This window comes from Moschus berezovskii, chromosome 8 (assembly GCF_049115385.1).
Source record: "Moschus berezovskii isolate FMDL1 chromosome 8, NW_MosBer_1.0, whole genome shotgun sequence".
Taxonomy (NCBI): Eukaryota; Metazoa; Chordata; class Mammalia; order Artiodactyla; family Moschidae; genus Moschus; species Moschus berezovskii.
This window is the reverse complement of record NC_142467.1, coordinates 49,514,107-49,538,724: the sequence shown is the minus strand read 5'-3', so window position 1 is coordinate 49,538,724 and position 24,618 is coordinate 49,514,107. Positions and strand designations below refer to the sequence as shown.

The following is a 24,618-nucleotide window of genomic DNA, read 5'->3' as shown; positions in this document are numbered from 1 at the left end:
CTGTTCCCCCAGGCTCGAGTTCCAACAGGGAGCAGGGAGGAGGGGACTTACAACCAAGGAGGGGACTTTGATGCGTCTAGCGCAGGAAGGGCGGAGAGTCCCAGGAGGATCCAGCAGCCTTGAACTTGGAGACAGGCCTCCAGGTCCCCTAGAGCTGAGAGCCCCAGGATCTGCTCCCTCCCCTCTCATAGACCATGGCTAGGGTCAGGAGACATGGGTGGCAGTTCTGGACCCCCTCAAATCCTTTCCCAGTTTATTCATCTATGAAAATAAGAACATGAGCCCTATCTACATCACAGAACTATCGTGAGGTTGCAGGGTAATTTAGATAAGCATGTAAGGGATGTTGATAGCAACTAAAACAATCACCATCAGCTCAACAGCACAATAGCTATTATTTGTTGAGCCCTATGTGCAAATTCCACTGTGCTATGAGCTTCACATGTATCACTTCATTTAATCACATAACAATTCCCTAAGGGACATACTATCTCCATTATACAGATGAGAAGACTGAGGCCCAGAGACTTTAAGTGACTTGCCCAAGACTCACAGCTAGCAAGTTCCAAGGCCATAATTCAGTCACACTGTTTTGCATGTGGGCTTTGTTCTTGGCTACCACTATGCTCTGGATCTATATGGGAGAGTGTTGGGGAGAGAGTTGTCTGCTGACACCTTGGAGGGGAAGAGATTGTGCATGGAGAGACAACCATTAATGGGTCCTGTTGGCTTCTTACGTGGAGCTGGTCCATTTCATGGTATCTCATTCTTGTTGATCTTACTCTAGCCTTTCAAGGTAGGTTTTACTATCCCCATTGTACAGTTGAGGTAATTGAGGCTCAGAGACTTAAGCCCAAGGCCCTAGTCAACTCTGGAGCTGAGACTATGATCTTAGTCTTCTTGCTCACAGTCTGGTTTATTCCTCGCTTTAACATCTAGCCAGATGGTTATCTAGTTCTGTCCTGAATACTTCCTAGGACAGAAGAGGCAGGAGTGACCTCAGGAGGATGGAGTGGGCAGGGAAGACTTCTCAAAAGTAGAGACAGAAAGGAAGCTGGGTCTTGCAAGAGAGCAGAAACTCGGGTGGTCTTGGGTCGGAGCCTACACTAGCCTTTCTGCTCCCTTGGGAAAGGGAGTGGCCACAGTCCCTTCTCTCTGCCTGGAGATCCGGAGGGAAGAGGCCTGTAGAGCTGCCAGGTTATTAGTGGATTAGGGCTTCCTTTTAAAGCTCCCTCCCATTACCACCAAAGGATTATAAGCATCTTCAGACAATTACATCCATCCTTCCACAATTATACCTGCCTCTCTTGAGTGCTCCCTGAAAGTTTTAAGCATGGGCCAAGGCATCTTCTGCATTGGGTATCTAGCACTTGGGGCAGGTGGGATCCAGTGCCATTTCTCTAAGGCCTGGATACCAACTGAGCAGGGTAGAATGGGGTCCTTAGCAGGCTGGAGGGTCAGGGGATGCAAAGAGATGAAGTGGGCAGCAGACTGCAGCTCAACTTTCTTGCCATCAACTGCTGCCCTAATTGAGAGAAGAAGCGTGGAAAGGAAAGTTACCTAGGGCTCCTCATCAGCACTAGTCAGTCTATAGCTCACCAGAGAGCCCCCCGCTGTCCTTTCTACAAAGTCTCAGCTGACCATAACTGGCAGGGCTTATTGAAATTATTCTATAGATAATCTTGTGGAGATTCTAAAGTCCAGAGATGGCAAGTAGCTTGTCCAAGGTCACACAGTAAGCTGGTGGCAAAGCTAGAGCTGGAACCCAGGGTTTCTACCTCCCAGTTCAGCTGCCACACCCTGGGCTAAATGCTTTGTATGGGCTATTTCGTCTCATCCTCTAAACAACCCTAACAAGTGCACGCTTTTCTTAACTGTTTCACAGATGAGGAAACTAAGGCATAGCAAGTTTAAGTGACAAGTCGAAGTCTTAGGCTGGTTGGTAGAGGAGCTGACATTTGAACCCTGGGAGGTCTGGCCCATGCTTTCAACCACCCTCTGTGCTGCCTTGTCTCCATGGAGACAAGGCAGCAGGCTGTGTTTTTCACCCACGGGGACTGGGAAAGGTTGGGCTCTGAGGGATGGTGGGGGATTCTGCCAAGCCATATCCTCTCCTCCCAAGGAGACCAGGGATCCACTGCCAGTCCAACCCCTCCTCTGCCCAGGGCTTTGGGAGACCTACCTTCCCTCCTCTCCAGGTCATTGTTTTTGGGGGCCGGGGGTATTGGGAGGACTTGGAGACCTTTCCAACTCTACTGGACACAGCTCCAAGCCTCTAGGGTGAAGATGGGGGTATGGATCTGGGTTGTCAGGGTAGCCCTGCCCCTGGCCACGTCTATCCTGTTGAAATAGAGGAGTCAGTGTCCATGATGAGAGCTGACAGTCATCACTGGGCCAGGGACAAGGCCCCTGCTCCTCAGGCCCGTGGAAGAGAGGCCAGAGGCAAGGCCCCACCTACTCCCCTTCTCTCCCTTCACCACGGTGACCATAATAGCGGGTGATGGTATAGAGGCAGGGCTCCCAGGTTCACATGTACCTCACACATGTACCCACACATACATGCTCACACCCCCTGCAAACATAGGTACAAGCAAATGATGTCTACACACCATGTTCTTATGCAAATACTCCCAGTTATATATTCACATCTGCACACATGTGCATACACGTATGTGCTCTCAGACACCAACACACCCGTGCATAGGGTAGGCATTGGCACATACCCTCCCACAGACCCCTGCCTCACTCATGCAGGTCTAACCTTCACATGTGGACACAGTCATCAAATTTGTATAGATAGCAGTCCCATCAGAAAACATACAAACACACACATTCTTCCCCTTAGATACAGGATAAAAGCATGTTCTTCTCTCCGTTTTCCTTTGCTCACACACCTACACTGGGCAATCTCTCTTGCAGGCACACACGTTTTTTCTGCAGGCACATCCACTCTGCACACCCACTGTCACACGCCCACATTCAGACCGAACCACTTTCTGCCCTTCCTTTTCTCCATCTTCACATTCATACCCACCCACGCAGTAATCCTAGCCTCCCTCCCTCCCTGTCTCTGTCTCCCACACAATTTGTTTCCTGGTTTCTCACAGGCTGGGCTGTAGCGCATGCACTCAGACAGCAGGCAATATCCTGCCTGATGCCAATCCCCCAACCCCTTCAGTGCCCGCTCCCCCCACCATGCCACCTGGGGCAGCCCTGGCACAAGAGCAGCCACTGGGTCAGAGGAACTCTCTGTGGCCAAGAAGCCAAGCAGAGGGTCAGGAGAAGCCGGGGAGGGCTTGTCCTGTCTGCCACTGACCCCGTGCACTCTAAGCCAATCCGCTGAAGACAGGGGACATCTCAAACCAGGCACTTGCGGCTCTGCATTTCACAGAACCTCAGGTGGGTGGGCTTATATCAGCACATTTCCAACTTCCTCTAGCAGAAATCTAAACACAGAACCCTGATAGAAAAAACATGCAAGTGGAATCACCCTGGTTAAAGGGATGGGGTACTTGGAATCCAGGGAAAGTTTGGTGAAAACCCAGGACAGCGTTTTTCCAAGTGTGGTTTTGTTTCAGAATTGCTGGGGGAATGAAGGGTGCTTATTATTCCAAGCCTACTCCCAGGCCTTTCACCACTGGGAGGAGGCACCTGATAGTGAAAATCTCAACTTTCCACAGCATCCCTACTTGATTCTGATGCACGATGACCCCTGCCATGGGCCTCTGAGCATCACTGCCTCTGTTGTTGCCGGCCCACCAGTTAAGTCAGGGGATGGCCCCAGACAGTCTAGGAGGTGACAGTCTTCCTCAATCTCCCTTTGCCTAAGTTCTACTTGGGCAGTCCTGCCTGTCCAAGTCCTGAACGGTTATTCTAGTTACTGCTGCTGAGCAGGGAGGGGATGGGCCTGAGAGGGTAGGCATCTGAGTCTGAAAGGAAACGGGCTGGTGAGATTGGAGGTGCTGTCAGTTACGGGGAAAAGGGTCACAAAGACAGATTTAAAATGGAGTTAATGGGAAGGATAGAGGAAAGTGGGTGGAGGCGAATAGATGAGAGGGACAAGAAGAAACAGAGAAACCGAGAGAGAGAACAATTGAGGAAACAGAGACACTCAAGCAGCAGAGAGTGAGGCCAGGGAGAGGAAAGGGAGGAGGAGCCCCGCGGGGAGACTGCAGGCCGAACCCCAGGAGGAGGCAATCGCACCTCCGAGGGCTGGGCGGGGCGCGCGGGGCGGCGCTAGGGCCCCGGGGAGCGGGCGGCTGGAGCGCGGCTCGCCCGCCCGCCCGGCCCTCCCGGCTCCGGGTCCCGCGCAGCCCGCTAGGCGGTGGCGGAGGGGGCCGTGGCGGAGGCTCGGCGGGGCCGACCGGCGCGGGGCGGGGGCGGCGGCGGGGGTCTCGCTCGGGGTGGGGCGCGCTGATGGACGCGGCCAGGTGCGCGGAGCTGGCGGCGCTGGTGAGATCTGGGACCGGGCGCGGAGGCTGGAGGTGAGTGAGGGGCGCCGGCCGGGCAGGGGTGCCGGCGCCCAGCAAGCCTCGCCCCTTCCCACCTGTGTCGGCCCGGGCGCCGCCCAGGTGGAGGTGCAACCTGGGCTCCAGGCCCCACAGGCAGGGTGACCTTGGCCCAGTGGCTGCTACACGCCGGGCCTCAGTTTCCCCACCTGTACAGTGGGGCGGCAGAGGAGGGCGGCTGGGGAAATCTCGAAGCAGCGCAGCGGCGGAGGAGGGGGTGTGGGGGGCACCCGCGACGCCGGGCAGCGACTCCCCGAGGCTGCGAGGGAGAGCCAGCCCTCCAGCCCCAGCCCGCCGGCAGATCACGGCCGGGACAGCCCCGGGCTCGCAGGTGGGCGACAGCCCGAGGTGTGCGCACCCATCCCAGTTCTGGGGAAGCGGGGAACGGCTGGACTCGTGAAAGCTGAGAGCGGCGGGTTGGGTTGGGCGCCTTGCTGGGCTGACCAACATGGGCGCCTGTGGGGCAGCGGGAACGGCGTGTGCTGGGCCCGCGGGCGGGGCGCCCACCGCGCGGGGCGGGCTAGGCACGCAGGATCCGGGCCCCGCAAACCGCGCGGGCCGGGGGAGCGGGGAACCTGCGCAAGCCCCACCTGGGGAAACCGAGGCCTCTCCTGAGTGCCTGCGGGGGCGAGGTAGAACTGCCCTCCAGCCTCTAAATCACATTCTCACAATTCGCCCTGTGCCAAGGTGATTGCTGAGGCCGGACAGCTGAAGGGTGGGGCTCCTATCTAACTAACCACTGCACCGCCGACTCAGCGGGCTCCGTCCAGAGCCCTGACAGGACCTTTTTGAGAACTCGGAAGAGAACTTCTCCCTCCCTCCCCACCTCCACTCCAGGTTATAAGCCAATTCTGGACGGGGACAGGACTTCCCGTGTTCCGTGGGTCTGGGTTGTTCACAAAGGACAAGAGACAGTGGGGAAGCGTCATGCAAACCGGTCCCCACCCTACCCCGAGTGGCAGGTGGCGCGGGAATACACCATTTTGCTCTGTGAACTTGGGGCAAGCCCCCTGCCCTCTCTGACTCCCAGTGAGAGTGTGGGCGGTGGCCCCTGAGGGGCTACCTGCAATGAAGACAGCAGCCACTGGTAGAGGCTTTAGGGGCAGTCAGAGGTTACCGCATCCTTGTCATGGTGCAAGGATTAGGATGAGATAGGATGCTGTTCAGAGGGACTAGGGTAGGCTAGGTAAGGGACTGTAAGCCTTGCAGGTGCCAGCCTTCCTGTCACCATCCCCAGGCCTGGGCCCCATCCTGTGTTGGGGGACAGCACCACAGACAGACTGATGACCTCTTCCTCCTCCCAGACTTGTGTTATGTCAGACAGTGGGATGGCACCTTGAAGGAGATGAAAATACTGTGTTTGTGTGGGGCGGGAACCCCTGCCTCTGTCTCCCAGTGGGATCATGCATTGGTTCCTCTTCTCTTCCCTATCTGTACAATGAGGGCAATGGACTCAGATCACGCTAGTCTGATATTCAGAGAACTTCCCAAAAGTGAATTGCTTGCTGCTATGCCAACCTTGGCTCCCAGTCGCCACTTTGCAGGCTGGCCCTTGGGACCACCCCCCTTCTCTCCAGTCTAGTACCTAAATGAAACTGTGGTTGAAATCAGGATTTACATGATTAAAATAAGGCCTTTAACGCCTTCCTTTCCTTGTTATCTGTTACTTTATCCTAAGGTGAAAATAAATAAATAAAGACAAAAAAACTCTGTGGCATTTCAAGCCTGGCCTGGTTCCCAACTAATCCCTAGCCTCTTCAGTCAGCATTTTATCTAATCTCTCCATTTTAGAGCTGGGGAGACTGAGACCAGGGAGCAAAAGAGATTGGCTCTGGGGGGTTCTGTGAGAAGGCAGCAGAACCCCGTTTCCTTGGGACAGAGCAGCTCCTTGACAAGCAGGAGGGCCAGCGTGGCCAAGGAGCCTCTGGAGAGATGGGAGAAGTGCAAGAGGAGCCTCCTCCACATCTCCTCTCCAGCCCTAGTCATGCCCCATCTCCCTGGGTGACACGTGTTTCCCTGAGTCCACCCCACAGCCCTGGGCGCTGGGCTGGGCAGGGGTCAGCCCACTTTCTCCACCTGCCAGGACAGCCATCCAGCCAGGCTGAACACACCTCCCGGCCTAGGGGCCTGGCCTGGGAGGCACCTTCTCCTTCAGGGCAGCTCCCAGGCTCCCAGACATGAGCTCATCGGAGCTGCTGGTGCCAGGAAGGGAGGGACTGAGGGGGAAGCAGGCCGCACTGCCCAGACTGGGGCACTGAAGGCCCCTGGGGCAGTGGAGAGGCACAGCGGCCCAGGCCTGGCAGGCTCTGGCCCCTCTATAGTGTGAAGGCAAGGAAAAGACAGGTCAGCAGAGGGTCAGCTGGGGTAGGGATGGGGGCGGGCTATGTGCTGCAGGGGGCCCAGTGCAGAGGTGCAGGCGCTAGGCTGACCTCTGCCACTTGCCTGCCACATGACCTTGGGTGAATCCCTGTATGGACCTCAGGGTCCCTGTCTAATTAGGGGGTGCACAGGTCCTTAGGCACTGGGGTTACAATAGTGAACATGATAGACAAGTCCCTGCCCTCAAGATTGCATTTTAACTGGAGAGAGAGAAGAAAAAGGAAAGCAAAGAAATCAGCAGGACAGTTTCAGACAGATAAAAGTAGTATGAAAAACAACAAAAAGCCATGTTGCAAATTTGGCGAGCTCTTAGAGGGGCTTCTTCGTGTCGGTGGGTAGGGAAGGCCTCTCACCAGAGGTGACACCCGATCGGAAACCTGAATGGTATTTGAAGGTGTGGTCATGGCAGGCTTTGTGGAGTTGGCTTGTCTAGAACTTGGGTCTAGAAGAATGGTAAGAATTTGGTTGGGAGGAAAGATGTCTCAGAGGATGGTAAATACTCTAAACTAAGAGCTGGGGGTGGGGAGTGGGGTGGACATGGGCTGTGGGTTATGAAAATGTCTTCATCCCTCAGAGCTTCAGGCTGTGGACCCAAAGGAACCCAGGCCTGTGAGGGTCATGGGGTGGCTGGGCTCTGCTGAGTTAGGCCTGTGAGTGTGTGAGTGTGAGCTCAGAGCCCTTTGTGAACTGGCACTGGACATTGTGGCTCCATTGCTACCCAGTGCGGCCAGAGGAGGAGTCAGCGTGGGGACAGCCTCCAGGCCCTGTAACTCCAGAGGTGCACAAAATCCCTCTCTCCGGAATGAAATCTTCACCAACTGGCTGCTGCCTGAAATTCCACCATCCTAGCTTCATCTTTTCCACTTAGTGAGGCAGTATAGCGTAGGGCTGTGTTGACCCGACCCTATCCTACCCAACAGGTGAAGCAAAATTCTGTCTACTCCTGTGCTAGCCACCTGCATGCCTGATACACAGACCCTGGGGTTGGACCCCTGGACTCTGTCTCTGGCTTTCTGGGAGATCTTGAGCATGTTACATAACCTCTCTCGGCTTGTGTTTCCTTGTCTATAAAACAGAAACAATAGCAGACCCTATCCTGTACTGTTGTTCTAAAAATTTAATGTGAAGATAAAAATAACTATTACATCTTAAATAGTATTATCATGTTTTGATCTCTGTTAAAATAGCAAGCCCTGGAGAAGATGGACACTTGCTCAAGACTCGTATCTCAGTGTATGTTACTTTTTGACGTTTAGCCAGGAACAGGTTTTGATAGTGGGAGGATGGGCACAGTATAGTGGATAGGGCCTGGATCGAGCTTCAGGAATAGATACTTGAACCCTCTGCCTCAGCTAACAGGCTGGTGGTCTTGGACAAATTATTTGCTCCCTCGGGGGCTCATGCTTTGGTTCTGAGCTACTATGGAATGGACTAGGAAGGATGCAAGGGGATTGTGAGTGGGAAAGAGCTTGACAGACATGAAAACCACTGGGCTGGCAGGAGGGGCGGCCACCAGGATGGGGGGGAAGGGGGCAGGCTGGATGCGCCCCAGAGATAGGAGAGGGGGCTGACATGAGACTGAATTACGTGAGATTGCATGTAATCCTCTGGAATAAAATCTCTTGGAGACTAAGTGTTTGACAGATAAAAGCCCAAGTTCTTGGGAAGTAGTTATCTTTTAGGGTTACTGTGTGCCAGAGTGTTTTAAGTTCTTTACATGTCGGCAACTCTATGAAGCAAGTACTGTTATTATCAACAGTTTACAGATGTGAAACAGAGGCACAGAGAGGTTCAGTGAGCTTCCCAAGGTCACACAGCTGGTGACCGGCCAGGTTCAAACCCAGGCCTTTGGCCCCAAAGCCTGTGTGCTTAACTCCCATACAGCTCTCTCTCTCCTGCCCTGTGGAGTGCCAGAGGCTCAGAAGGGCCACCCTGCGTGCTTGAGAACATACGGCATTCCCCTCTGCCCCTCATCATCCCTGCCCCCAGGCGCTGGAAGGAGGCGCCTCCCTGGGTCTGAGGTTCTAAGGTGCGCCCTTGAGCCAGCTCAGCCTCTTGCCTTCCCCTCTCCTCCTCCTCTGGGAGGAGGCTGGGGAGGATCGAGTGCACTGGGAGTGCTGTGGGCACAGGAGGCTCTGCCAGGACCTGATGAGTGGGCGTCCTTAGTGTCAGTCGTGACGTCTGAGTGGATCCTGAGAGCTGGAGCTGTCATACACCCCCCACACACACACATGGAGTCTGGCATGACTCCCATCACGGGATGGACAGGGGAAACTGAGGTCAGAGAGTCCAAGGACAGGCCCAAGGCCCCAGGCCTGAGCCTGTCACACAGGCTCCCTGAGTCTCCTCTCATGCTTTCCAGGCTGCTCCGGACTTGTGGGCTTCATGAGGATGTGGGACTTGGGGACCCTCCCGCCGATGGCCGAGGTGGCCCCTGGTCTCAGCCAAGACATGATTCCTGACATGGCGCCTTTGAGGACGGCACATGACGTTGGGGGATGGGGAGGGTGCTGATTAAAAAATAGACTGTCACGCGCATGAGGAACAGGCCTGCCACCGCCCAACTCTCGCCAGTTAGCGCCCAATGCCCAGCTGCCAGGCCCCACTCAGGGCTCCTGCAGGAGGCCCTGCCTACCCCAGCACTGGCTCTGGGCCTGAGGCTGGATGCTCCCAGCCACCTCGCCTCTCCTCCTCCACCCCTGTCCCACCTCTAGGGCGGATGGTGGGCCCCTGGGCCTGGGTGGGCCTGTTGGCTTTAAGCTGTGCAGGGGGTGGCGGGGGTGGGGGTCTGGCATCCCCACCCACTGGCTGTGTGGCCTTGAATGCAGCCCTTTGCCACTCGGGCCTCAAACACGGAGGAGCAGTGTTACCAGCTAGAGCTCTTTCCTGCTTCCAGAGCCTTTCTCAGATTCCACTGCTCATTTAGACCTGACGACCAGCGCTCCCCGTTCAGAGAGGTGATGTGCCCTGTGAAGCCCACTCAGCTGGACTGTAGCAGGGCAGGGTTAGAAGCACGTCATCCTCCAGGTCCTGGCCCCTTACAGCTTCTCCAGGGTAAGCAGAGTCGCTGAGAACCACGAGGCAGATGTGAGCACTGTCTGCATTCATTTATTCCCTCATTCACTCAGCAGATGTTGATTCAGCCCAACTGAGGCCTAGGCTGACTCTAGTCGCAAAGAGTCAGTCACGACTGAGCGACTGAACGGAACTGAACTGAATGGCCTAGGCCTTAGGACTGAAAAGGTCGGTTTTCATTCCAGTCCCAAAGAAAGGCAATGCCAAAGAATATTCAGACTACTGTACAGTTGCACTCTTTTCACATGCTAGCAACGTAATGCTCAAAATCCCTCAAGCTAGGCTTCAGCAGAACATGAACCAAGAACTTCCAAATGTACAAGCTGGATTTAGAAAAGGCAGAGGAACTAGAGATGAAATTTCCAGCATCCACTGGATCATAGAAAAAGCAACATAATTCCAAAAATTATACCTACTTCTGTTTCATTGACTATGCTAAAGCCTTTTACTGTGTGGATCACAACAAACTGTGGGAAATTCTTAAAGAGATGGGAATGCCAGACCACCTTACCTACCTCCTGAGAAACCTGTGTGCGGGTCAAGAACAACAGTTAGAACCAGATGTGGAACAATGGACAGGCTTAAAATTGGGAAAGGGGTATGTCAAGACTATGTTGTCACCCTGCTTATTTAACTTATATGCAGAGTACATCATGCAAAATGTTGGACTGGATGAAGCACAAGCTGGAATCAAGATTGCCTGAAGACATATTAATTACTTCAGATATGCAGATGATATCACTCTAATAGCAGAAAGCAAAGAGGAATTAAAGAGCCTCTTCATGAAGGTGAAAGAGGAGAGTGATAAAGCTGATTTAAAACTCAACATTCAAAAACTAAGATCATGGTATCCAGTCCCATCACTTCATGGCAAATAGATGGGGAAAAGAGGAAACAGTGACAATTTTATCTTCTTGGGCTCCAAATCACTGTAGACGGTGACTGTAGCCATGAAATTAAGAGACATTTGCTCCTTGGAAGAAAAGCTACGACAAACCTAGACAGCATATTAAAAAGCGGAGATATCACTTTGCCAGCAAAAGTCTGTATAGTCAAAGCTATGGTTTTTCCAGTAGTCATATACAGATGTGAGAGTTGTACATAAAGTAGGCTGAGCACTGAAGAATTGATGCTTTCAAACTGTGGTGCTGAAGAAGACTCTTGAGAATCTCTTGGACAGCAAGGAGATCAAACCAGTCAATCCTAAAGGAAATCAACCCTGAATATTTACTGGTAAGACTGATGCTGAAGCTCCAATATTTTGGCCACCTGATGCAATGAGCCGACTCATTGGAAAAGATCCTGATGCTGGGAAGAACTGAGGGCAGGAGAAGGGGGTGACAGAGGATGAGATGGTTGGATGGCATCACCAACTCCATGGACATGAGTTTGCGCAAACTCTGGGCAATAGTGAAGGTCAGGGAAACCTGGCGAGCTACAGTCCATGGGGTCACAAAGAGTGGAACACGACTTAGTGACTAAATAACAACAAAAATGGCCTAGGCATGGGGGCAGGGATATAGCAAAGAAGTGACAGTCGAGGTTCCTTCCCTGCAGGGGCTCCTTACCAGGGGGCAGGACAGACTGACATTCAAACAAATATTGATGGAATTACAAATCTCATGAGAATTTGGAGAAGTAGAAGGTGCTGTGGGAGGAATGTGACCTTCCAGGGCAGATGCATCCTGAGACCTGTCAACAGACCTCAAGGAGAGGTATAATCACAAAGGGACAACTGAGGGGCATGGGGGAAAAGGGTTCTAGGGAGGAGTGGCAGCCAGTGCAAAGGCCCTGAGGTGCAAAGTGCTTGATACCTGTCTGAGTCCTTGAAGGAAGGCAGACACCATGAGGGGAGCTGCACTGCAGCTAGGAGGGGCAGTGAGGCTCGTCTTGCAGGGCCTGGAGCCTGCAAAGGCCCTTGCGGCCAAGCCTAGAAGGGAGGAGCTATTCCTCGTGCTGGTGTTCGAGGCTGGCCTTGCCTCTTTTCTTTTCTGTTTTCCCTCCCATTCCCATCCTGACTGTGCAGCAGACCCCTGCATGCTCCCCCAACCGCTTCACTGGATGACAGTGCAGAGTGCTCACACCTGACCTTCCTCTGCCTGGATCTTGTTTGCATTCTAATAGCCCAGTGTTTCATCCTGCCTCCCCGGAGGATTCCTGCATGCAAGCTGATGAGGGCCAGATCTTGGGCTGGAGGCTACTGTCACTCCAGCTGAATGGCTCTGTTCAGGTGGGAGCCCGTAGACCAGGAGGTTCAGCTTTTGGCTGAATGAAGGCCTGCCCCTGGACCGAAGCCCGCTGCCTGAAACTGTGGCCTGTCCCCTGTTCCACTCCAGACACGTCCATTCAACCCCAAAGCCCTGCTAAGACCCAGCCCTAGGAGGAGTTAGGAGGCCTGCATTGTGAGCTGAGCTCTGCTGTATGCTTTTGGGCATATCTGTCTTCATTTCTCGGAGAAGGCAATGGCAAGCCACTCCAGTACTCTTGCCTAGAAAATCCCATGGATGGAGGAGCCTGGTAGGCTGCAGTCCGTGGGGTCGCTAAGGGTAGGACACGACTGAGCGACTTCACTTTCACTTTTCACTTTCACACATTGGAGAAGGAAATGGCAACCCACTCCAGTGTTCTTGCCTGGAGAATCCCAGGGACGGGGGACCCTGGTGGGCTTCTGTCTATGGGGTCACACAGAGTCGGACACGACTGAAGTGATGCAGCAGCAGCAGCAGTCTTCATTTCTGGACCTTGGTTTCTCCATCTATTTTATTGGGAAATACTTGAGTTTTCCTGCACTCATTGTATGGCCACCATGGTTGCAATATCAGCATCACCCAGAAGCGTCTTAGAAATGCAGACTCTGAGGCCCCACTCCAGACCTCCTGAATCAGAATCTGCAACTTAACCACATCCCTGAGTAATTACTATGCACATTAAAGTACGAGAATCACTGTTCTAAGTCAGTCATTTTTAAACTTAAAAAATGTTTTAATTAAAAGCTATAGGATCTTCCTCCCTCTCCAAAGTCTTACACATGAAATACATAAGAGGGGAACCACCCACTCTGTACTTATTCATCATATGACTGGGGGGGGGATTGTGGGGGCTAGGCCTGGTGCACGAGCTTTGTTGAGATGGCATCAGAAGGTAGGAGGAAGAGAAGCAATTCTGGTGGGAGAGGGTGGGTGGTGCCCGACTGCCCAGGCCACTCGTGACCAGGTGCCCCTAGGAGTCCTTTCAGCTCTGACCTCCAGGGTCCTCAGATTTATAGGTTTGGAAAAGTGGGCTTGAAGAAAGGATGCTTGACAGTTCACAGTCTAGCAATGCCTTTCCCCTCTTGTCCCCATCTGGGTGTCCTACTCTGTTCCCTGAGAAATCCCTGAAAGGGTAGCCGGTGCTATTCTTAGCATGACGGGATGGTGAGGAGAGAACATGCTGGTGCATTATTTATGCCTCTGAGTCAACAGGATTACATTCAGGTCTCCCAGAACACGGCCCTCCCGGGTGGCCTTCATCACTGCCTTCCCAGGACCCGGGACCCAGGAACCCTCCCCTTCTGGCCCTGACCATCCCTGCTCCACGCCTCCAGCTCCCACACTGGGAAATGGGTCATGAAAGACAATGGCGAGCTGGGATCAGAAAGGAGTTCGCAATATCATCTCATTTCTCACCCATTCGGCGCATATTAACCGAGCATACGGCACGTGGTAGGCGTGGGTTCCTGCCTTCCAGGAGCTCACACTTTAGCCTGCAAGTTAATGGTGCTTTGTCATCGCAAGAGCCTGTGTGCCAGGCCAGATGCTGCAAACTTCGCATGGAAGACCTTATCCTCCCAATCACCCGGCAGGATAGGAATTAGGAGACCCCTACACCGAGGAGGAAACTGAGGCTGAGCATATACCAGGTAGTGGTTGCTCAGCTGGGATCTGCTCAGGTTGGCTGGAGCAGAAAGACCATTCCAGATCAAATGGTAGCATAGAGCATTAAGAGCTTTGGGAAGCCCCTGCACTACCTGGTGAGAAGGGCGTTTCAGCTGGAAGGAGATTAACTGGCTGAGGTTGTCCCATTGTCAGTGAATCCTGAGTGACTGGAGAAGCACCTGGAGTGGAAGGACTGTGCTTGCTGTATACACAATGCCCACTGTGAGCTGGAAGGCAACGCTCTATGGGATGAGGTGACAAGGCCCCAAGGTGGCACATCTCAGAGAAGCTAAGCCAAGGACCTTGGCTGGGAGCCAAAGGCCTGTGTTCTGTGAGATTCCAAACTTTCTCTGTCTCAGTTTTCTTGTCTGTAAAATAGCATCACAATCTCTGCTCTACTTTCTCTGCTGACGTGAAGCTGCTAGGAAAGCTTTAAAAGTGTGTGCATGTTCAACGATAATTACTACATAGAATTATTTATATAAATATATTTTCTTAAATGTATTTTCTGTTGACATGGGGTCTATTTGCCAGACCCTGTTCCAAGCATTTTCCTATTTGTTAATTTACTTATAAACATGTTTATAAAATCATGAGCTCTGGGGACTTCCCTGGTGATCCAGTGATTAAGACTTCACACTTACACTGAAGTGGGTTCAGGTTCAATCCCTGGTTGGGGAATTAAGATCCCTCATGCCGCAGCCAAAATATTTCTTTAATTAAAAAATAAGATAAAGTCATTAGCTCTAAAGGCCCACTGGGTCCCCAACCTGGCAGTACTTCAGAACCCCTCAGGGAGACTGTTAGCATGAATATTCTGTGGTCCTGGCTCTGGGGCACAGCCCAGGAATCAGCATTTTTGGACACACACACACCCCCCACTCCAAGAAATTCTGCAGCACCTGTAGGTTTCGGATCTGGGCCAGAGAGGTGAAGGGACTTGCCTCAGGCTTCACAATGAGTTTGGAGACCAGATTGAGACTAAAACTGAGGCCTGAAGTTCCTAGTCTGGCCCTTTCCTCCTACTCATCAGCTGCCCCTGAGCACCTTAAAGGGATAACGCCCCAGATGCTGGTGACTTTGATGAGCGATGATGCCAGTAGCTGCTCGTACCATTTACAGTGCTGTGCTAGGCGTTTTACATGGCTTTTCCATTTAATTGCTGAAGGGATAGAAAGGGGAACGTTTTCCACAGCAACATGATCCCTTTGGACATCTGAGCATCAGGTGGCCGATTTTAATGTTGACCTGGAAATGGGGAACCACGACTGAGGTGCAGAGATACAGAGAAGGGAATTTGAAACCACACATCAGGTCATGTGCCCTCCAGACAAGGGTGGTCTGGTAACTTGGTTACCTGGAGACAGGGCAGGCTGGCAAGAGGGAGACGCGTGTGTCTGCCCACAAGGTGTTTACCTGTCGTGTCTGTGTCAATCTGTCGCCTGAGTGCCTGTGTGTCTCCACATGCGTGCCTATGGTTGTTCTGTGTGCACACACCGGTGTGTAGGTTCTGCCACCTCTGTGAGTGCACACGTGAGCAACACTTCTGTGTGCGGGCATGTGTGTGGAGGAGGACATGCTGTTGCTGGCTAGGCTCTCGCCAGCATTAAGGAGGTATTGAGAACGTGTGTGTTGCAGGGTATGTGTGAGCATGTGTGCACACAAATAGTTGCAATGCAGGGGGGTCCCTGAGACCCTGCAGGGCAGAGGTAGAAAGGCCACTTGAGAAAAGGTTTTCCTTATTCACGTCCCACCTCCACATTTCATGCACCATCCTCAAACCTGCAGGGTGTGAGCCTGCCTCCGGGCCTTAGCCCTAGCAGCTCCCTCTGCCTGGTCTTCCCCTAGACACGCACAAGCTTCACTCCCTCACCTTCACTCCTTCGCTCAAACGTGACTCCCAGTGATGTCTACTTCGATTACCTTATGTACCTTTGCACACCACTCCCCACCCCTGCTTCATTCTTCTCTATAGAATTTACCATGTGACTTAGTTGTACAGTTACTCATAGGTTTATTATTTGGCTCCCCTGCGAGAATGCAAGCAGGGATTTGTCTGTTTCTCTTCATAGCTATGAACAGTGCCTGACCCTTAGCTGGTGAGCAATAAATATCAGTTGAATGAATGAGCTCATTTACCACCTGTACTTACTTGTTTCCTTTCAATTGTCTAACTTTTGTTACTGAGATATCCACTTTTACCTCCCCCTAAGCAGTAATATGGAGAAGGCAATGGCAACCCACTCCAGTACTCTTGCCTGGAAAATCCCATGGATGGAGGAGCCTGGTAGGCTGCAGTCCATGGGGTCGCTAAGAGTCGGACACAACTGAGCGTCTTCACTTTCACTTTCACAGTGTTCTTGCCTGGAGAATCCCAGGGATGGGGGAGCCTGGTGGGCTGCCGTCTATGGGGTCGCATAGAGTCGGACATGACTGAAGCAACTTAGCAGCAGCAGCAGCAAGCAGTAATATACCTTTGATGTGTTTATTATACTCCTTTTCCAATACACACATGAAATTTACATAACTAGTAAGATGTTAAGTATCAGGGTACCACTTAAATCCTTTTGCTCCCACTCAAGTTATGGGGGTACCACACTCTGGGGATCACTGCTTTCCCAGTGAAGGGGGTAACTTCACTGGGAATCAGAGAAGTCTGATGTCTTCTCTGAAATGCATGGACAACATGAAGCTCAAAGAGGATCAGGAACTAGTCCAACATCTTGTCCATACTGTGACAGAACAGACACTAGAACCAAATTTTCTGATCTCCAGTCTGCTTTCCTTTTGCAGTTTGAGGGACAAGGGGAGGATGGGGCTGGATGGTTCAGCCTCTCCTCTGGCTGGAGGGGAGCCGGTAACTGGCGAATGGCATGGGAGGTATTGGTAGCCTTCTGCCCACTCAGGGCTGCAGGACTACATACTGAGTGGTGGGAGCCTCGGCCACACCTTCCCTCCCAGGAGTCTTGGGTCTGGGGGCCACTCCAAGGGGGCCTGGGCACTCAAATCCAGCAAGAAACAGAGCTGGCATTCAAACCTGATTCTTCCCTGCCACAGCATGTTAGCTAGAGGTTGACACTAGAGCACCCTTGCTGAGAGGATGCTGGAGTGGGAGGGGTGCCGGGGGAGGGAAAGGTTGCACTGTGCCTGATTGTGAACAGAAGAGGGAGACCAGACCCAGAGATGGCTGGAAGGGGAAGAAGACATACGGGCAGCCTAGCCTGGGAGGATTATACAGAGGTAGGTTTGTGCAAAGGCTGAATTTAAATCCCCCTCAGGTGTGCACAGCGTTTTATGCTATAGAAATAATTTCTGCATCTCATTTGCTCAGCAGTGAATCTGCAAAGCAGATATAATCAGCTCTAGTTTCCTGATAAGGAAGCTGAGACCCAGAGGTGAAGTGACGTACTAAAGGCAACCCTCCTAGGATGCTCTGTTGAGCAGGACGTGGGCGGGGAACAGGCTGCACCTCTGGTTGGATTTGGTGAAGGAGGGCTGTCTAGGGGAGGGCAGGCAGGCTGAACAGATACAGCAGTGAGAGGGTTGACCACTTAAGCTTCCTAGCACCTTCCTCAGCAGGTATGAGTGAACCTGAGACCAAAAATGAGTTGACAGGGCCGGGGGGCTGCAGGCAGGTGAGCTGTCTATCCCAGGGCCTGCAGTGAGGATGCCTCCTAGGGAGAAGCAGCAGCGTGCCCACCCTCAGCCCCAGGATGGGCTCTGCTCTACAGGGCAGGCAGGGCAGCGAGCTGGGACTGCTGCGTGCTGGGGCCGTCATTATCATTCCTCCAGAGTTTTTTCTCCTCGTTATTTATTTTTCTGTGAGGAAGGAATGTGGGGAATTTACCACAGGGCGCTGGCCTTGCTTTCGGCAGTGCGGCGGCCTCCTCTATGAGAGGGAAGCAGCACAGACAGATGGCTGGGGAGGTGGAGGCGGAGGAGGGTCCCAGCTGAATCTGTGGCCCCAGCAGTGGGGCGGTTATGTAACCCACCCGGAGGCCCAGGGAAGATACCACGGTGCTTCTGGGCTCTGAGCATGAGCCTGCTCATGTACATAGCTCCCTGGAACTCAACCTGGACCATCCCAGTCACCATTAGCCTCTGGGCAAGCCTAATGAGTGGGTGTATCCCCCTGTCAAAGGTGCTTTCCTCTCCAGCTGTCTTGACTGGGGGTATGAATAGAGGCAGGGTAGGGGAGTCAGGTGGGGATTGTCTTGAGCTTTCCAGCCTCCACGAGGCTGCCCCATTGCTTGGAATGCTTCCACAACTCAATCTTTTCAGAAGTAGGGCATATGCCACCTCCTCCAGGAAGACTTTCCAGATTGCTTCATCTTCATCTCTCTTTTAGGCTCTATGTTCTCCTGGCACTCAGTGGAATATTTTGCTTCTTGGATCTAACACTGCCATCTGAGTTTCATCTCCCTTTTCACCCACAGGCTTGTTACTCCTAGAGGGAGGGAAAGTCCTCCTTCTTTCCTTTCCCTGCTTCCTCCAGAATCCACTCTCTAGATCTGGGATCTAAGATCTCAAGGAATCTGAGGCCTAGACAAATCTCGAATTCATCTCCTGGGATGCCTGGTGGAGTAAAATGTGAAGGTGGATTTGGATTGTGGGATCCCTCCTGGGTTATGACCTCTGCTGAGTCTGGAGAGGATGGGAACAGCTCTGGCCACAGGCTGCCACAGAACCAAGAGAAAAGGCTATATCTGGGCTTTCCAGGTGGCATTAGTGGTAAAAAACCCTCCTGCCAATGCAGGCAGATGCAAGAGATATGGGTTCGATCCCTGAGTTGGGAAGATCCCTTGGAAGAGGGCATGGCAACCCACTCCAGTATTCTTGCTGGGAGAATCCCATGGACAGAGTAGCCTGGAGGGCTACAGTCCACGGGGTCACACAGAGTTGGACACGACTGAAGCAACTTGGTATGCCCTGGGCTGGGTGCTGGGGACCCTGAGATAGACTAGACCCCACTCTACTCGTGGGAGAGGCACAGGTTGGGGGAAATTCTCTCTCCTCTGCCCTCGCTCACCACCTTTTTGTCTCCTGGATCAAGTGTTTTCTCTGGAAGGGTAGGGCACGGTAGTCCTTTTTGTACACTCAGGGCTCCCTGAGCTGGGAAGATGGAGGCTGCTGCAAGGAGAGGGTGTGGGGGTGGGGGCAGGCCTGGCTCAGCAGGGCTCGACCGGGAGCAGGGTCTGCGCTTGGCTCCCTGGGAACCACTCCTTTCCAGTTTGCTGTGCATCTGGGGCTGAGCCTGCCTCTACTCACTAGTAGAGTAGGGGGAGGAAGGTGGTGGCTGCTGGCCTTCAGCAGAGGAGGACCGCACAGCATCAGCCAGCAGTGATCAGTGCCTGTGGCCTACAGGGTTAGCTGCTCACCAAGGCCTGTGCCAATCTGACCCGGGGGCCCTCGACTTGATCCACCCACCCTGTGCTGCCTGATCCCAACCCCCTGCCAGCAGGAGATACAGGAGTTGGACCAGTCCCAGCCTCCTTCTCTTTGGGCCTTGGTTCCTTGGCTTTCTCAATCTTTGTTCCCTCTAAAACCCCTCCTCCTCTTGGAGGCCCCTGGGCCAGGTGGAGCAGGGCAGGAGCACTGATCCAAGAGTCTGGATGGATTGATAGAAGCTTCCTGGAGGAAACAGCAATTGGGCTGGGCCTGGGACAGTAGGTGGGGAGATTGTGCTTTGTGGGCAGAGCTCTTCAGAAGGAGGGGCCTGGGCGTGGACTCAGTCAGACTCCCGGCTCCAGCTCCACTCTGCCTGTCCCTGGCTGGATGGGAGACCTGGGGTGAGTTTGCCAATTCTCTGGTCTTGTTTTTTTCATCCCTAAAACAGCAGTAAGGGGGCCTCCTTTATGAGTTGCCCTGAGGATTCAATGAGAGCACACACACTACACCTTTGGCTTGGCAGCATCTGGAGCAACTTACTTGACTATGGCATCCTCATCGACTTCATCATTTCTGCAAGCCCCTAGGGAAGGTGCAGGGGACAAGGCAGAAGCAGCTGAGACCCTTGCCCCTAGGCTCTTGAGCTCTCTGGGGGAAATCAGACCCAGACCCTGACTGCTGCAAAGCAAGATGTTGGGAGGAGGCAGCATGGCCCATGTGATGGGTCCTGGGCTGGGTGTTGGGCAACCCTAGGTTCGAATCCCACTCTGCCTCTGACTAGCCATGCCACCTTGAACAAGTCACTTCACCCCTCTGAGTCCATTTCTTCTCGAATGCAGAGCTGAGGGGACCACTGTCCTCCTGGCTGCTGTAAATGAAGGAAAGGCCTGGCATGGGGCATGTGGTAAGCATGCCCTGGAGGAGAAGTCTCACTCAAATGAATAATATGCAAAGTGATGAGGTTGTTAAGTGGTGCAGATAAAACCTGGATGATCGGAGGACTGAACCTATAGAAAGGACAGGAAACAGAGCAGTGTTCTGGGTGGAGGGGTCTGTGCAGACCCATAGCAGAGGCTGGAACTCACAGGGCTGGTGAGGGAAACACATACCTTTGGACCCCCTCTGACCCTTGCTGAGGACACAGGGAGCAGGCGAGCAAGCTCTTGGGCAAGCCCTGACCACCAGGATGAGGCCTGGCTGCTTGATGCCCCATGTCCTGGAGAGGAGGAGAGAGGCCCGATACAAGTGGAGTCAGGAGAGAGAAAGATGAATCTGGCAGCATGGGGCGGGTAGATTGGCGGGGGAGAGACTGGAGGCGGAGAGGCCATTTAAAAGGCTGTTGCAAAATCGGTTTTCCTGATAAAGAGCTAGGCTGAGTCATCCGTGGAGGAGAGAAGTCAGATCCAGCTCCTCTGCGTTGCCGTCGATGTAGGATTTTCCTCTTTGTCAGCTAGTCGATGGGCTGCCTTTCCAGGAGGCTTTCAGAATCGAAGCCGGCTCAGCATCCAGGGGGGCGCAGGACAGCAGGGAGGACCCTGCCAGAGTGAGTAAAGCGAGACTCGGTGGTTTGGGTGTGTGACTCAGGGCATAGGGCATCCTTCTCTGGTCTCAGGTCCCCCCCAGGGCATTAAGGGAGAGGCATGCAATGACTTCTGCCAGCCTGTTGATGGCAAGGCTGGAGCTAGTTCTGGGCTCTCCACTTGCATTCCTATCATCTCCCGTTCTGGCAGTCCTTCTCACCTTAGTATGAATTATTTGCCTCTGAGAAGAGACCTGGCAGTCTGCCGGGACTCAGTCAGGTTGTGCTCAGCAGGACTTTGGTGTGGATGGAGAACTCCCCAGGGAAAGGAGGCTGTGTCATTTCCTTCTTTCAGTAGGGAGGATGTGGGGCAGGGGCTGGCAAGGTAGCCAGGCCATTACTCAGGCCCAGTTCATCTTCCTGCCCCCAGCAGAGGCCGAAGTTGTGCAGCAGCCAGCCATTGGTTCCTTCCTGACCCCACAGGGGGGCAGTTTACCCAGCTTGTTTACCTGTCCCATTGCCAAGACTTCAGGCAGCCACAATGGGCTGTCTCCAGCCAGTCTCTCTTCCTACCTCTGGCTCCCCGACCCTCTCCACCCTGCTCGGGGTCCGGGCACTCCCATTGACGGCAGCCGTGTGAAGAAGCATTTCCTTGAATTCTCTCCCTGTCCTGACCTTCTGCTCTGGCCTCCGTTCTCCTGCCCCGCCTCCCTCCTTTGGATCCTCGGTCAAGAGGCCTGATGGTCAGCAGAACAGACAGCTGCCTACAGAAGTGATAGGGGTGAGAGAAAGGGCTTACAGCCACCTGGGCACAACTCAAATTCGGGTCTACCGACTCCCCACAGTGCTCTTTCCACTCCACTAGATTTTTATGACCTAGCAGTCATTTTTCCCTTAGTAACAATGAGTTTATCAGCTCTTCTCCTGAGAGGAAGAAGGGGAAGAAAGCATCAGCCGCTCTGGGCAGCTGCATGTGCAGAGGAGAGAATGCCATGGTGGGTGCCGATTGTCAGAGGTGGGAACAGAGGGGCGCGCAGACCAGCTCCGGGGAGCACTAGAGTCTCTATCCACATCCCTCCCACCAGAGTCAGAGTCCAGAAGGCAAGGTGGTTAAGAAATGAGATTCAGCAACCAGGCTTGGGAGTTTTGAATCCCAGCTCTGCTGTTTACAAGTCATATGACCCTGGGCAGGTTTCTCTGAGCTCTAGCTTCATTTGCAAACTGGGAAGAATAATAGTACTTATTCCTCGTGATTGTTGGGAGGATCGAATTAGATGATGGGCATAAAGTGCATGGCGCAGCACATTATCGTGGGCCGCTGAGGGCTCAGTAATTACAGCAGCCACTGTGATCTTCACGCTAAGGGGCGTACTCAGGACTTCTTATTCCCCTTCCCCACTTAGGGATTCAACCCTGTCGGACCCTGGTCTCCTGACCTCGGGGCAGCTCTTCCTTGAGTCTGCCCTCATCCCTTCATCTCCTGAAGGCCTGTCTTCAGAACCCCCTCATCCATTGTCCAGGGTGGGTCTTTCAAGGACCACCACTGAAGAGGCTGGGAGAAGGGGGTGGGTGTTACGACTTTTACAGGCGCAAGAAGATTGGGGGCTCAGCAAGGGGACTGCCCCTGTGGGCCACAGCCATCTCTTGTATCTCTGACACTGGGGCCCACAGTCTTGAACCCAGCTGGCTGGGGCATCACCAGGGGTGGCAGTTCCCTAGTCTGGGGAATTTGGGGTGGAGCTGCCGCCCCTGGTGCCCTGCAGTGGGGGGATCTGAGGTGCTTATAGTTGGCCCAGCCCCCCATTCTCTCAGCTTTGTTTGTGCAGGGTGGCAAAAGTCGTCTGGATTGCTGGCTGGGTCTGGTCCAAGCCTCCTGCCAAATTCCTTTTCCATGGAGTCACTGTGGGCTGGGATGGGGGTACGGGAGCTCCCTCGGAGGCAGGGCTGTCTCACCCCCTGGCCTTTTCTGCTGGGTTCCTCTGGTCTGGGAACAGTAGCGTAGGGGAGGGTTCCAGGCTGGCTGGAGGTCAGCAGACCAGGTCCTGGCCCCAGGTCTTCTCTTTGACCCTCTCCCTCTCTAAAGCCTCCCAGGCCAGCTTATCCCTGAGGGCCCTTCATGCTCTGACACTGGAGCATTCTCTAGCCCTGTGACCCTGAGAACCAGCCTTGGGACAGGACTGAAACAGAGAAGTGAAGAGAAAAACAAAACAGAAGCACAGAGACTTTGGAAGGTCTGAATTATACACACACTGAGGCCCTGTCAAGAGCTTGGCACTGTGGAAGCTGCTGGCTGGAAAGCCTGGTGTTCCCTGGAGTCCTGAAGAGCCAGGGGTGAGCCCACCCCACCCCTGCTTTCCGGCTCTGCGGCCTTGAGCATTATCTCTGAGCCTTGGTTTTCTCATCACTAAAAAGTGAATCATAGGGGCTTCCCTGGTGGCTCAGTGGTAAAGAATCCGCCTGCCAGTGTAGGAGACACAGGTTTGATCCCTGATCTGGGAGGATCCCACATGCCGAGGAGCAACTGAGCCCATGTGCTACAACTACCGAGCCTGTGCTCTAGGGCCTGGGAGCCGCAACTGCTGAGCCCCAATGCCATAACTAGAGAGTAGCCCCTGCTCTCCACAACTGGAGAAAAACACACGCAGCAACAAAGATTCGGCACAGCAAAAATAAATAAATAAAATGTGTGTGTGTTTTAAGTGAATGATAGTAATTTGTGCTTCATAGAATCATTTCGGGAATTAACTAAGATAGTGTGTGTGAAGTCCATGTCTGGGTACACAGTAAGAGCCCAATCAGTATGCGCTGTGATGGCTGCAGCTGTGTCATAAGAGCCGCTGGTGGGCCCAGGGATGTTTATCCTTACCGTGCCCTGTGGGACTGGACCTGTGGCTGAGTCTCTGCAGGGCTGTAAGCTGGAAAGAGAAAGCTCTTTATCTGTATAGTGGTGGGGGGCAGAGTCATGTCAAGAGGTGGGAGTTAATATAAGGAGTGACTTTAGAGCTAAAGAATGTTAATTAGTAGAAGGCGCATCCTTAGGGTAGTGAGCGCCCTGTCAGTTGAGTGTGTAAGGCTTAGATACTCAGGGAGGTGGTTTCAGGGGTGCAGGAATTGTGTGGGGAGGTGGACACGGTGACAGCCATCCCTGAGGTTCTGTGACTTGGGGCAGTGATCCCTGCCTGCCAATCACTCTGGAATCCCCTGCTGTGTGACCATTAGAGAGTCATATCCCCTCAGGACTATGATCTGTGGAATGAATCTCCTTTGCTAGAAGCAGTTCTGACCCTTCCAGGGAGTCACATGGGGTGACCAACTGCAGCTCCATTCCAGGCAAGCATGAGACCTCTGTCCTGTCTACTTGGGCTGAGTGATAATGACCCCCCAGCATCTGTGACCTCACTGTAGCCTCCAAGCCCTAATGTCAGTGCTTTCATTGCCTTCTTCTCAGTTAAGGAAACTGGCTCCGAGAGGAGCAGTCACTTGCTAAGGTCACACAGCTAGCAAATAGCAGAGCCTGGATTTGGCCCAGAAGGTCTGGTTTCTAGGCAGAGCAGAGGAGAGCAACATCGCATGAGCTGAGCAACTCCCCCTGTGTGGCTGGCCTGCCCCTGCCTAAGTTCACCCCCTGGGAAGCAGCCTGGCTCAACCTTCAAAGCTGTCACCTTTTATTGATGGGGTGATCCTGGCAGGAGAGGAGCCCTACCACGAGCAAATAGGTATCAGGGGCACATGGGGCAGGCTGTGTTATAGCTGTTCTGCACAGGTGGGCACAGGTGTGTGTGGTGGGGAGCCAGCTGGCGATGGGAGGAGAGGAGGAGGAGGTTGGGGCCAGAGA

The 24,618-nt window shown here is 53.4% G+C and overlaps 1 protein-coding gene across 2 annotated transcripts in view; it reads left to right on the top strand.

Moving 5' to 3' along the window:
* Positions 1-4,244: 4,244 nt before the first annotated feature.
* SYNPO (synaptopodin) overlaps positions 4,245-24,618 on the top strand; it is a 32,812-nt gene continuing 12,438 nt past the window's right edge. Inside the window, exon 1 of one of the 2 annotated variants that reach the window (XR_008686555.2) lies at positions 4,245-4,484. The gene's annotated coding sequence lies outside the window, so the exon portion shown is untranslated. Of the gene's footprint in view, positions 4,485-19,641; positions 19,666-24,618 lie in introns of those variants that run through there. The other variant, XM_055431326.2, reaches the window with a different exon arrangement.